At 39.5% G+C, this 12,163-nt stretch overlaps 1 protein-coding gene and 1 long non-coding RNA gene across 8 annotated transcripts in view; one reads left to right on the top strand and one right to left on the bottom strand.

Annotated features, from left to right (window-relative positions):
• The window catches only part of SGMS2 (sphingomyelin synthase 2), a 30,613-nt gene that overhangs the window by 14,287 nt on the left and 4,163 nt on the right, over nucleotides 1-12,163 (bottom strand). The window contains exon 1 of one of the 7 annotated variants that reach the window (XM_081020350.1): nucleotides 8,022-8,087. The exons of 4 other annotated variants lie outside the window; for them this stretch is intronic. The gene's annotated coding sequence lies outside the window, so the exon portion shown is untranslated. Of the gene's footprint in view, nucleotides 1-4,689; nucleotides 4,826-7,535; nucleotides 7,634-8,021; nucleotides 8,088-12,163 lie in introns of those variants that run through there. 2 more of the 7 variants (XM_081020347.1, XM_081020344.1) reach the window with 2 other exon arrangements.
• On the top strand, nucleotides 4,895-8,629 carry LOC308485085. Its single transcript, XR_013990332.1, has 3 exons — nucleotides 4,895-4,926; nucleotides 5,092-5,152; nucleotides 8,349-8,629. It is a non-coding gene; the product is annotated as an uncharacterized lncRNA (long non-coding RNA).

Below are 12,163 nucleotides of genomic sequence, written 5' to 3' on the forward strand. Positions count from 1 at the left end.
GTGCATGATTATTTATTTAAAGAAAACTGGCTCCTGCTTCTCCTTCCAGAATTCAAGTTTATTAGAACTGCTCCTTGTCACTGGCTCTCCCTGCTCACTAAACCCTGTTGCCCCTTCAGCAAACTCCGCTGCCTTATGAGATATCTTTGGGAAAAAACTAAGAACCCTACACAAATGCGCAGCTGAGTCCCTAAAACAGTAGGAACTAGTGTGTCTCTGCACTCCTTTCTTGCCTCACCTTTTTCTTCTTCCTCCGACAGCAAACAAAACAAAACAAAATCAAAAATCAAAATCAAACACAACAGAATTTCCCATGACATTGGAATGAGGAAACTGATGTCAGGGCTCCATACAAACCAGAATATCAAAGTAAGGAATGCCTACTATTAAAACTCAAATGCAGTTCAGTTTAAGCTGTTTTCAAAATGAGAAGATAAACTTCACTGCTTCAGTAAATGAACATATACTGAAAGGAGATAGTTTAATGTCCAGTAGTGCTTCTCTTTGGATATCTTATCCCTATTGTTGTGATATTTAATAATGCATTCTACATCCTTCATAACTCTGCAGCACAACCTGCGGTTTCCCCAATAGCATAGCTTAAAGTCATCATTAATTGGATTTGTTACATCCTTGTGTTGTACTGTACAAAATGATTTTACCAGGTTTTTTATATCCACTGGCTAGTGTACAAAACTGGCAATGTCTTTTAAGATACTCAGTCATAAAGAACCAGAATACAATTGTATTATGCTTTTGCTTTGGCCATAGGCTATTTCAGGCCAAAAGGCTGATCTCCAAGTATAGCTTTCAAGACACAGGAGAGAACCATCAAATCAAGGCAGACAGCAAGCTTTTCTCAAATCAAGCACTTTACTTTGCAATATCATTTATAAACATTAGGCATAAAGCTTATTAGACAAATGATTGCTTCTTTTATGAGCAAGAGCAAAACACAGTGACCCATTATCACCATAGTTTCAAGCACTGCATTATAAACACAATACATTATAAGCAAAGCATGTTGAGGATGAAGGATGAAGCAAGTTGGGATGTAGAGTCAACTCTTAGCTTGTGCACTGGAATAGAGAAGAAGTCAGTTCAGGGTGGGGATGAACTCCATAATTATCATACTTGGTAAAAATAACTGTCCATCTGGGTTGGACTAGATCAGTGGTTCCCAACCTTCTTTTGGTCATGCCCCACCTAAGCATCTCTAAAATCCTGATGCCCCCCGCCCAATGATATATAATTCTTATTAATCAAAAGTGAACTCCTATTCACGTGGAGGAAGCCTAAAAGGCCATTAACTTGGTCTAAACAAGCTCTAATTGCCCTCCTGTGGGGCATGTGCCCCATGTTGGGAACCACGGGACTAGACCCTTGTGGTACCTTCCAAATTATGGAATTCTGTGATTCTATGATAAAGTATTCTCCACAACCATTTGGGGCCCCAAGTGGATTGGAATTATTGGATTATCCTCATATCAGGTAAACCTGAATTTACAGAGACTGGTGTTGTTTGAGGGTAATGTGATGTGGACTATGCAAATTAAATGGGAATGCAAACAGCTGCAAACACACAGTAAAGTTTGATGTGGACAAGCCCAAAGTTTAGTCACAGGCATTAAAAGAGAGAGAGTGAGTAATATGTACTTTCCTTTACCCAGCTAAAAAGTGTGAGTCAACAGTCAGCAAAAGGAAAAGTGTAATTAGTCACATGCCCCACCAAGAAGAAGTGGCTCAGCTATATTTAGGATGTGTCATTTATATTTATTATCACCATGAGAGGTTGTCAAGTGACATAGGAATCTGGAATATTTGTGTATTAATTATATAAGAGTTGATACCTAACTGTAATTTGTTCCTAAATGAGGCAAGATGTTACCACAGAATACATAGCGACTAAAACATGGAGATAAAGAAATACAGTTACATTTTAAGTTAAGAAGCTTTACTATAGTTTTACTGTAGTCTCTCTTTCCATTTCTTGAAAATATAGACTCCTTGTCCATAGTGAAAAGTTTTAGCATTGGTACATAAATATAAAGGGATGGCAAGAACAACTATAGTAGTTAAAAATTAAATCCAAAGATACCTAGATTACTCTTGCCATTCCCGACACATGATTTATTATTTTGTGTGACAGGAAGTAGCTACACAAACTATGCTGATGTGTGACTCAAACGTTTTGGCTCCCGAACACCACAAACCCAGAAGTGTTCCGGTTTGCGAACCTTTTTTGGAAGCCGGATGTCTGACACGGCTTCCGCAGCTTCCGACTGAGTGCAGGAAGCTTCTGAAGCCAATCGAAAGTCGTGCCTTGGTTTTTGAACGTCAAACAGACTTCTGGAATGGATTCTGTTCGAGAACCAGGGTACGACTGTATTTTTATTTAATCATTTCCTAAAATTTCCTAAAATTTAAACAAAACTTGCTTGTAATTTAGCACTCTTTATTCAAGAAACGAGTTATTTCCTGCAAAAATCTAAATCCCTTATCTTTCTCTGAAAAAAAACACTTATGGAGGACAAAATTCGATTTAAGATGGCCTTTGTCCATTTGGTACCAGACATACAGGATGAGATATGAAGTGGTCCATCTTTCCTTCTACTATTAAAGTCAAACACAACAGCTACAATTGTTGGCTGGTTGGCTCTTGAGCTACAACAGAAACTAATGCCCCTGTGAAAGGCAAAGCAATGTTGTTCTTATGAACACTATGGAAAAAGGAATATACATTTCCTCTCATATAGTATCTCTACAAGGAAGAGGAAATGACGTTGGTTACCTCCCTCCACATTTGGAGTTTGAGTTCACACATGCAGCTTGTTTTTGGTTTAAGTTAAAAGAAAGAAAAAACACTGCCAGTCACCTTATCCATAGTAAGAATCTGCCACCGAGTAAAGGGAATCATGCTCTACTGCCAGTACACCCTATTTATTTTGTTTGATTAAATTTGGGGAGGGGGTAGTGATAAAATGATTGATTAATAGGCAGTAATTGAAGGAAATTTTATTTTGGAGCAGAACCTGGATCATCTGGGTGGTAAATTAAGGATGAACCAATGCTGGCGATCTGGGGAGCATATAAATTGAATAATATGCTGGGGATGATTTGGATGGGAAAATAATTGGGTTTCTTAGGTAAAATTTAAATGTTAGTAATTATCTCTAACATTTGCTCACAAATGAGCATATGCAACTCTATGTCCTCAGCTTGGTTGTGTCTATCCTTTTTGCTGATGCATAACTGGTCACCCTGCAGGTATGCCCTTTACCTACACACTGGACCTTTTTTCTTAACTTGTTTGTTGCAATATTATGTCTATATTCAAAGCTGCTACACTTTCTGTATTCATGCATGCCTGGCGCTAGAAGAACAAATGAAGTGTAAAGTAAGGCACAGGCATAGAAAACATAACTCTCTTCTGCATTAAGAGGTCACTGTTGATACTACTGGAAGTACAGTATAAGAGGCAAATGTGAAACATAACTCAGTTAAGACTGGTTGCTATCTGGCTCCTCCTTTCCCACAAATGTCTCATGGGTCATTCCACTTGGTCATGATTCATAACAGCAACTATGCAACATTACATAACCAAATTTAGGTATCAATTCTATTTCCCCCTTTCCATCCCCACCCATTTCTTTTTGCACTGCGTCTGTTAGGCGGTATAGCTGTACTGAAGCTGCCTTCAGTGCACTGGCAGATAAGTAATATATAAATGCAATAAATAAACAAACCAGCTGAGGCATGAAATATTCATCAACTTTAAAAAGCAACAACAACTAAAGAGCAACTAGTATTAGCACTGCAAAAATTGCCAGCACAGACATTTCCCACATTTATATCAAGTATTTCCCCCTCATCTTTCTACCCAATATGATCTCCATGGCAAAGATGTCACTAAAGGCCAGGAAAGTTTAGACCTCTGATGAGTTTCAGGTTGTGAGTTTGCTAGTGTAACATTGGTGACACTTGTTCCTGTGTGCACTTGCCTTATACCCAAAAAATGTATTGCTTTTATCCTTTTAAAGTAGAAAGGGGGGAGCAAAAAAATCACAATTTGATAATGCATAGCACATACTTCTTAACACCTCTAGCAGGCCAGTACCTACAGTCAAATACTGGTACTTTGCAACAGTCAAGTTATGTAGCCACAGCAATGACCACAGAAGCTAGGAGGAGTGCAGAGAGAAGAAATGCCACGGTGCATCTGCATTAGCAAAACCAGAAGCCTTCATCTGCCCCAGCTGCAATAAAACATGTCTCTTGTGTATTGGTCTCTACACCCACAGCAGACGATGTAACTCTCCAATGGTTTGCCTTTACCCCTGATGAGACACTCTTCCATAGTCTCTTGAGACAGACAGATGCCAACAACAACAAAAAGGTGAGCAGTCAACAGAAGGTGATGTTCTTTGCCACTGACATCATACCAAATATTTCTGCCATCATATAATCAAAGAGGAATGTAATTCCTTTGGGGTGAGGAGAAAGAAGAAAAGAAACTAAGTATACTTATTAAAAGAGGATTCAGCAGGCTGCACAGCAGAATTTCGGCAGATCTATGTGGCCCAATCACTGTCGGCTATGCATTAGGTTGGGAATCAGTAAACATACATACAAGTTTAAAGAAAGTCCAAAAAGCTTAAAAGGGAAAAACATCCTACTTTTCCTTCTGACCTGACTATTTAAGATGTTCTTTGATCCAAATCCTAGGTACAATACAATGTCCCAAGTGACACTTTGAAATGCCATCATAACCAGTTCATGCTCAACAGTTTTACATAATGGCTGAGCTGTACAAGTACTCAGAAAGATTCTGAGGCAACTCAGAGCAAAGTTGGAACTGTTTATGATGTAATCGTAATTCAGATGTGTAAAAATTCCTATTCAGAACTTTTGCTGAGCAGAGATTTGGTAGGTGGTAATTTTCATCAGAAGCCTTACATTTCAGATTCTTTCTTACGTTAGTCAATGTTTCATTTTAATGGTCTGTTAGTAATGATGTTTTCCATCAATATGTTTTCAACTGTAGTATCAACTATGTGAAATAAATACTTTGCTTCTCATTGATCCCCTTAGCTTTTTCCTTGAACACTTCAAAGCAATATTTTCTTGCTGTCAGCCTCTAAAAAACCCAGGGGTAAGTGCTCCTAGATCAAGTTACTTTTTCTCAGCCAAACCCATTTCATAAAGTTGCTAGGACACTAGAATTCCCCTAAGTTTCTTGTAGGAAGGATAAGATCCAATGTATGAAATAGAAAATTACCACATGCTTTGCATATAGAAGATTCAAGGTTCAATTTCTAGCATCTCTATGCAGGGCTGGGAAAGAATGCTGTTTGAAATGCTATGGTTAAAATCTAAACTATGGTTTGTTTAAATTAAGCTAACTTCAAACTGTGGTTTATGAAGTTGCCTTGTTTCAAACAAACCACAGTCAAAATTAACCACAATTTAGGAGTCAGATGTAATGCTAAACTGATAAATGAAAGCTTCCAATCACTTCATTGTAGTCCCACTGGAAGAGGAGAGGGAGTTAGAAAGCCCTGGAATTTAAGGATCATCTAGGGTCATTCTCATCAAGATAAACTATGGTTCAGCATGATACCTAAATGCAACCAGTGTCAACTTTGACTGACACCAGCTCTCTATGGTCTCAGACAGCAGTGCCCACCTCCTGCTACCCATGATCATTCTAACTGGAAGTACCAGGGATTGAATGAAGATTTTATGCCTTCCAAGTATGTGCTCTATCACAGAGCTATGGCACTTCACCTACTATTTCCCATTTATGTGAATAATGTTAACAAAAACACTTCCTTGAAGCATCAGCCATACAACACTAGTGATCAAAGGTTTCAGCAATTGGTGCACAGCAAACAGTATGGTATCAGGACTTCATATATCATTTATTATAGCCAGCCTCTTATTTTCTGCTGTTGGCCCACTGAAGTTGGGATGGGCGGCTTTTTAACCTTTGTATAACACCAAAATGGTCCCAATCGCCATAGCTAGACCAATGTAAATACGAGCACAAATAAAGGTGTGCATGATACTCATTTGACAGTCTGGCTTTACCCAAAAAAGTCTAAGTTAAAGAGGTTTCTATTAACACAGTTAAAAACTCACACTGAAATATGTTATATTCTGTGTCATAGTTGCCTTTGACTGGACTAAACCATCCAGGGGTCCTTTACCTTTTACCATAGTAACTGGCACATTAACACTATTATTCACCAGTAAAATGATTGCAACATACATCAGTGAGGTCCCGGTTATTCAGAAGCAACATTAGACAATCCTAACCCATTTATCTCTATAATCGAGAATCACTATCACTTGCCTGACAGAAAAATAGACAACTGTGATCTAGCTGCTTTCTGGAATTATTAGCAACTACATTTTTTTTAAAAAAAAGTAAAATTGTAATTACCTCATTATCATAGAAAGGAACATCAAAAGGCCAGTCAGTATATTAGAAAAGCATTTCATGATGAGGAAGAGGTATGTCCTGGGCCACAACTCTTGTCAGTTTTGCTGGATTTTTAAACAACCATTTCAGCCCTATTGCTCCTTGACAGCTATATCTAAGATAGCAGGGTTTTTTTATTTTAAAAAAATCAGTCTTTCAAAAACAAAGCACAGGCTAAAATTGTGGATTCGCACATGTCCAAGTGATTCTAGATGCCATGCCTGGCTTTCATACAGGCATGCATACAATCAGAGTACTAAAGCAGAAAACAATCTCAAATAATGCTGTGTAATTGTGGACTGGTGTTTAAATAAAGATAAAGGCGAAAAGGAACTGTGGATGAAGAACTTTGACCCACTATAACATTTATAATATGGTATTACCACCATAATACAGAAACAATGTATTTTCCCCAGCTTAATTAAAGGCACTATGCATATGGAAGCAGGATGCCATCTACATCCCTAGATAGATGAGCATGTGTAATTAACTGTCATGTGTAAGCCTGTTTGCCCCACTGTTAGAACACCCTCCGTCCGCAACAAAACAGAACTGTGGAGGGTGTTCTGCAAGGTCAAGGTCTTGCTGCTTGTCTGCTCTGCCCCAGGGCTGGGGAAGATAAGAATGCTGCACGCCAGAAAGCGTTCCTCTCACCAAGAGGCACATTCCAGTGGTGATGTTGCCACTTATGCTTTCTGCCACCTGAGACCACCCTGCCTCATGGGTGGGCTGGCTCTGATGACAGAACATACATAAAAATGCTGCACAAGTATATAGCATCTAAACAATCTCATGAACTTTAAAAATAATAATACGGTCAACAAAATCACTTACATACAGATTCACACTACCCAAATCTAAATACACAACCTCCACATACACAGTCACTCAACAATCAGACTCTCCTTACACCACAACATTGCTCCACCACTCAATTCTCACTTTACTAAAAATGCTCAAAACATTTTATTTTATTGGCTGTGTTCAAGCATCACATTTTTAGTTTGACACAAATAAGCCCAGGTGAACCTCAGGCTGACAATCTACTTACCCTCTTTGCTCTAGTGCAGTTGTAAGGAGTTTGGAGGTTTCTGCTTACCCAGCTTCTTGTCAACTGGCTAACTGTGGTTAATGTTAACTGTCATTTCTCTGAAAGAAGTTAATATTAACCAGATGACACAACAAGCTATATTTAAAGAAAAACAGAAGCAGAAGTTTCGAAACTCATCTCCAATGCCACACAAAAAGGGGTGGGGTATGAGTCTGAAGCTCATTCACAACAAACAATAGTTTGTTTATTTATATTTGTATCCCAGCTTTCCTCTAAAAAGCGCACAAAAGGGCATACATGGTTCTCCGTATCTTCAATTTATCCTCACAACAATCCTGTAATGGTAGGCTGAGATACATTTTCCCCTAGGTCACCTGATCTCTCCAGTCCTAGTCCAACACTACACCACAGTGATACTTGTAGCACAGCATATTAATGTTTGTGATGAAGCCTGAGGTTCTACCTTCACTATTTAAGGCACTATACCTCTGTGTGGCTGTTGTTGGGAGTTGCAGGTGAGGAGAGTGCTGTTGAGCTCTGGTTCTGCTTCTGGGCATCTACCCAAGGGCATCTGTTTGGCCAATGTGAGAGAAGACTGCTGAATGAGACGGGCATTTGGCCTGATCCCGCAGGCTAAAGGAGGATGAACTACAATTACTGACAACATCCATAGAGACTAAGCAAATTTAGATTTAATGACAAGAAATAGAAACATTATTTCCTCGGTCAATAAGACTTACTTCTAAACCTAGGGGCGCTCACATAACAAACAACAGTCCAATACTGATTAAGCCTATTTGTTATGATCCACAGCTGACATAATAAAGAGCATCTAAGAATAAGACTGTTGGCCTCATGAAACAACCTCAGGCTGCACTACAACAAAACAAATAGGGGTAATCTACAGGACTACAAGTTAAGAATACTGATTGGAAAATATAGCTATCTTGAAAAAATGGATTTCACTAATCCAGATTATTGTTCCTTGGGGGGAAATGTTTTGTCTGTCCAACAACATCTTGCCAATTTTTAATTTTTATTTTTGGATAATAATTCAATGATACCCATTTTCCCCCTGTGATTTCTTCCATATCCCCCCCACTTCATATTGTTACAAGGCAACCCAATCTCTGAGCAGTGCGAGATTCTAGAAGTACCAGCACGCTTACCAGGCTCTGTGTTTCCTTTTGGAACAAAGAGACACAGTGGAGACTGTGATGTCTTTATGATATATGATTTATTTACACATGTATACAACCTGGACCTAGATGGAGAGAGGGCAGAGAATTCACACCCCAAGAGGGTCTTGTTTCTCCTATTGCTGCAGCATTGGATTCCAAGAGACCCCAAACGTCATGTCTGATCTTCTCTGCAGCATAAAACAGACTGCCCACATCATGCTCTGCACCACCCCCCCTCCAGCTTGCAAAAGGGACTTTTTCCAATTCGATTACCTCATCTCCCACTGCAATTTTGCCCTTCCCTCCTAAAACTCTGGCCTTTTTTTTGTTAACTTTCTCATCTCATGGAGAAGCTTTCCCAGTTTCTCTCTGACCCAGAGAGTCTCTGTTAATGGCCTTCCTAAAAGGCCCAACCATTCCAGTTATTATTTCTTGACGGTTCTCTTGCCAGGCTGTTTCCTGGACACAGAAAAACTGGTTTAAACTCCAGCCCCCACTAGACCTTGGAATATAGGGGTGGCTTAAATTCTAACCCTTTACTGTATCCAGATATTTTAGGATAGTATTGCCTAGCCACAAACTTATAACACCGTTGAACGCTTTTCTGTCTATTATATTTAAGATTAGGACACAATAATTGTTTAACATGTATGCAAGTCCTCAGCAGATGTGTCATCCACATTCATCTACGATTTGCTCAAAGATATTGTGACGTGTATGGATCTCCATGCTTGGATGAACAGCCATGGACAGTATAATTATTACTTTATTATGATTTATTAAATTTGTATACCTCCCTTCATCTGAAGATCACAGGGTGGTTCACAACATATGCAGGTAACATTTCCTTTTACAATTCCTATTTTCAAAGCAGCCATGAAGTGGAACCGGGCCTAAACAGCAGCAGTTTTAGTGTACCGTACAAATCTATGTGAGCATAGGATTGTACCTGTGTGAGACAGTGGCAGAGCAAGCTGATCAGGCACCTGGGGCAACACGCATGCCCTGCACCCAGGGGCGGGGCCAGCTGTCCATATGGGCGGGGCCAGCCAGGGCAGGATGCTCCTTGGGGCCTCTGAGGGGTCTGCCTGCCTCCTCCCACTCAGCTGCGCACACGCTATTTCTGGCGCTCTTCCAACCCAGAAGAGTGCCGGAAATAGCTTGAGAGCACAAGTGGGCGCGCACGCTCTGGCCCACCAAGAGGTCTGCCAGGGAGTGGACCGGACTGGCCTCAGAAAGCATTGCTGGCCCCGATCTATGCTATATACTTTATCTGAACTAAAGTTTATTAGCTAACCCACACTGTGACCTTTCTTACTAGTCTTCTGTTACAGTCCCTTCACCTCTGTTCTGTATGTGTCTAACATACAGTATTTCCATATAATTTTACTACGATTTCAGTGACTCAGAAAAACTGGCATTCCCCTGGTTTTGTTTAAAGAGAAAGACAGAGTCCTTTGCACTGGCACCAAATCACTTTTATCTTCTGTCTAGTACCTACTGACATATAATATATACTAGTCACAGCAATGTGCATTCCAAAAAGTTACCTACCATTAAAAACTTGAAATAAAAAGCCCAGAAGTGTGCTATAATAGGCCTTGTAATCTTGGACAACTAATAAAGTATGGGTGGTTCACCTAAATTAAGTTTTTTAAATTAAAAAAATGACTATATACAGAACAACTAAACTTGAAAACAAAAATTCTATAGCAATAACTGCTACCATGCACTTCTCTCCAACATGTTATTGCCTTCATTCAGGCAGCATCGGTTATGCAGTATGCCACATATCTATGCAGTCATTAACCACTCTTGCATGCAAAGATAAGCTATTAACCACAATTTACCATGAATGAGCAGCTATTCAACTGTTCCCACCCTTTGTGCTGTGACAGGAAGAAACAAAACCAGAGTGTTGGCACATGTTCAGCCAATTATCTATTCGGTTTTTCTCTCCCAGTTTTTCTGAACAGGATAACCATAGTATACACATTAACCAAGAAACACGTATTATTACTATCTTACAATCCATGTTTTATTTTATTTTTCTCTACTTAACTGGGAAATGTGCAAAAAATAGCAAGACGGTACAATTACATTTTCAAAAGCCAAATATTTTACATAGGTCAGATGAACCGGTAAATCCAACTGATTTCAATTGGAATGTACTTTCAAATAAGTTGAACTGCAGTGTAGCTCAATCCTGTATATGGGAATAAGTCCCATAAAGTTGAATGGGCCTTACTCCCAAATATGGTACCTTGGTTTACGAACTTAATCCATTCCGGAAGTCCATTATTAAACCAAAGCGTTCTTAAACCAAGGTGTGCTTTCCCATAGCTGTGGGGGACTCAATTTACACTCAACAGGAAGCGGAACATGTTCTGCTTCCAAGGCAAAGTTCACAAACCGAAACACCTACTTCTGGGTTTGCAGTGTTCTTAATCCAAGTTGTTCATAAACTAAACTGTTCTTAAACCAAGGTACCACTGTATAGGACTGCTGCCTTCTCGGTAGTCACACTCTCCCCGTGGAATGCTGTCCCATCAGACGTCAAGGAAATAAACAACTATCTGACTTTTAAAAGAAATCTGAAGGCAGCCCTTTACAGTGGTATCTTGGGTTACAAACACTTCGGGTTACAGACTCCGCTAACCCGGAAGTAGTATCTTGGGTTAAGAACGTTACCTCAGGATGAGAACAGAAATCGCATGCTGGCAGTGCAGCGGCAGCGAGAGGCCCCATTAGCTAAAGTGGTACCTGAAGTTAAGAACGGTTTCAGGTTAAGAACGGACCTTCGGAACGAATTAAGTTCATAATCAGAGGTACCACTGTATAGAGAAGTTTTTTATGTTTGATGTCTTACTGTGTTTTAAGTTGTTGGAAGCTGCCCAGAGTAGTTAAGGCAACCCAGTCAGATGGGTGGAATAATAATAATAATAATAATAATAATAATAATATGTTAATATTTTATTATTACCAGCCCAATCCTATGCATATTTACTCAAAAGCAGATCCCACCAAGGTCAATGGCACTGACTTTGCCCAAGTTTCAGCTCATGGCCAGTATACTTAAACAGTTCTCTGAGCAGATGCACATCTGAGGAAACAGTAGTTCATCTGTCTTGCAGAAACTTTCCCATCAATGCCTGTTTTAGTTCCTAAATAAATCTCACAGCATCTGCTGGGACAGTACTGTCTGTGATTCTTAATGCCCTTTGGAATAATCTGGGACAGTAGTGTCCATGGTACAATAAGCCTCCTAACAGGCTGAGATCTGCAAAGACAGCAATGTCTCTGTTAAGAGCCATTCTTCCAGCATCTGCTTGGCATATAGCTGTTCTGTATCCATATTAAAATGAAGTGTTATGGTACCCGCATTTATATGGTGCTAAAAATATTGTGTAAAGACTATCTTACCTAAATGCAAATTAGACAAGCTAA

Source organism: Podarcis pityusensis, assembly GCF_964106645.2.
Source record: "Podarcis pityusensis genome assembly, chromosome: 9".
NCBI lineage: Eukaryota > Metazoa > Chordata > Lepidosauria > Squamata > Lacertidae > Podarcis > Podarcis pityusensis.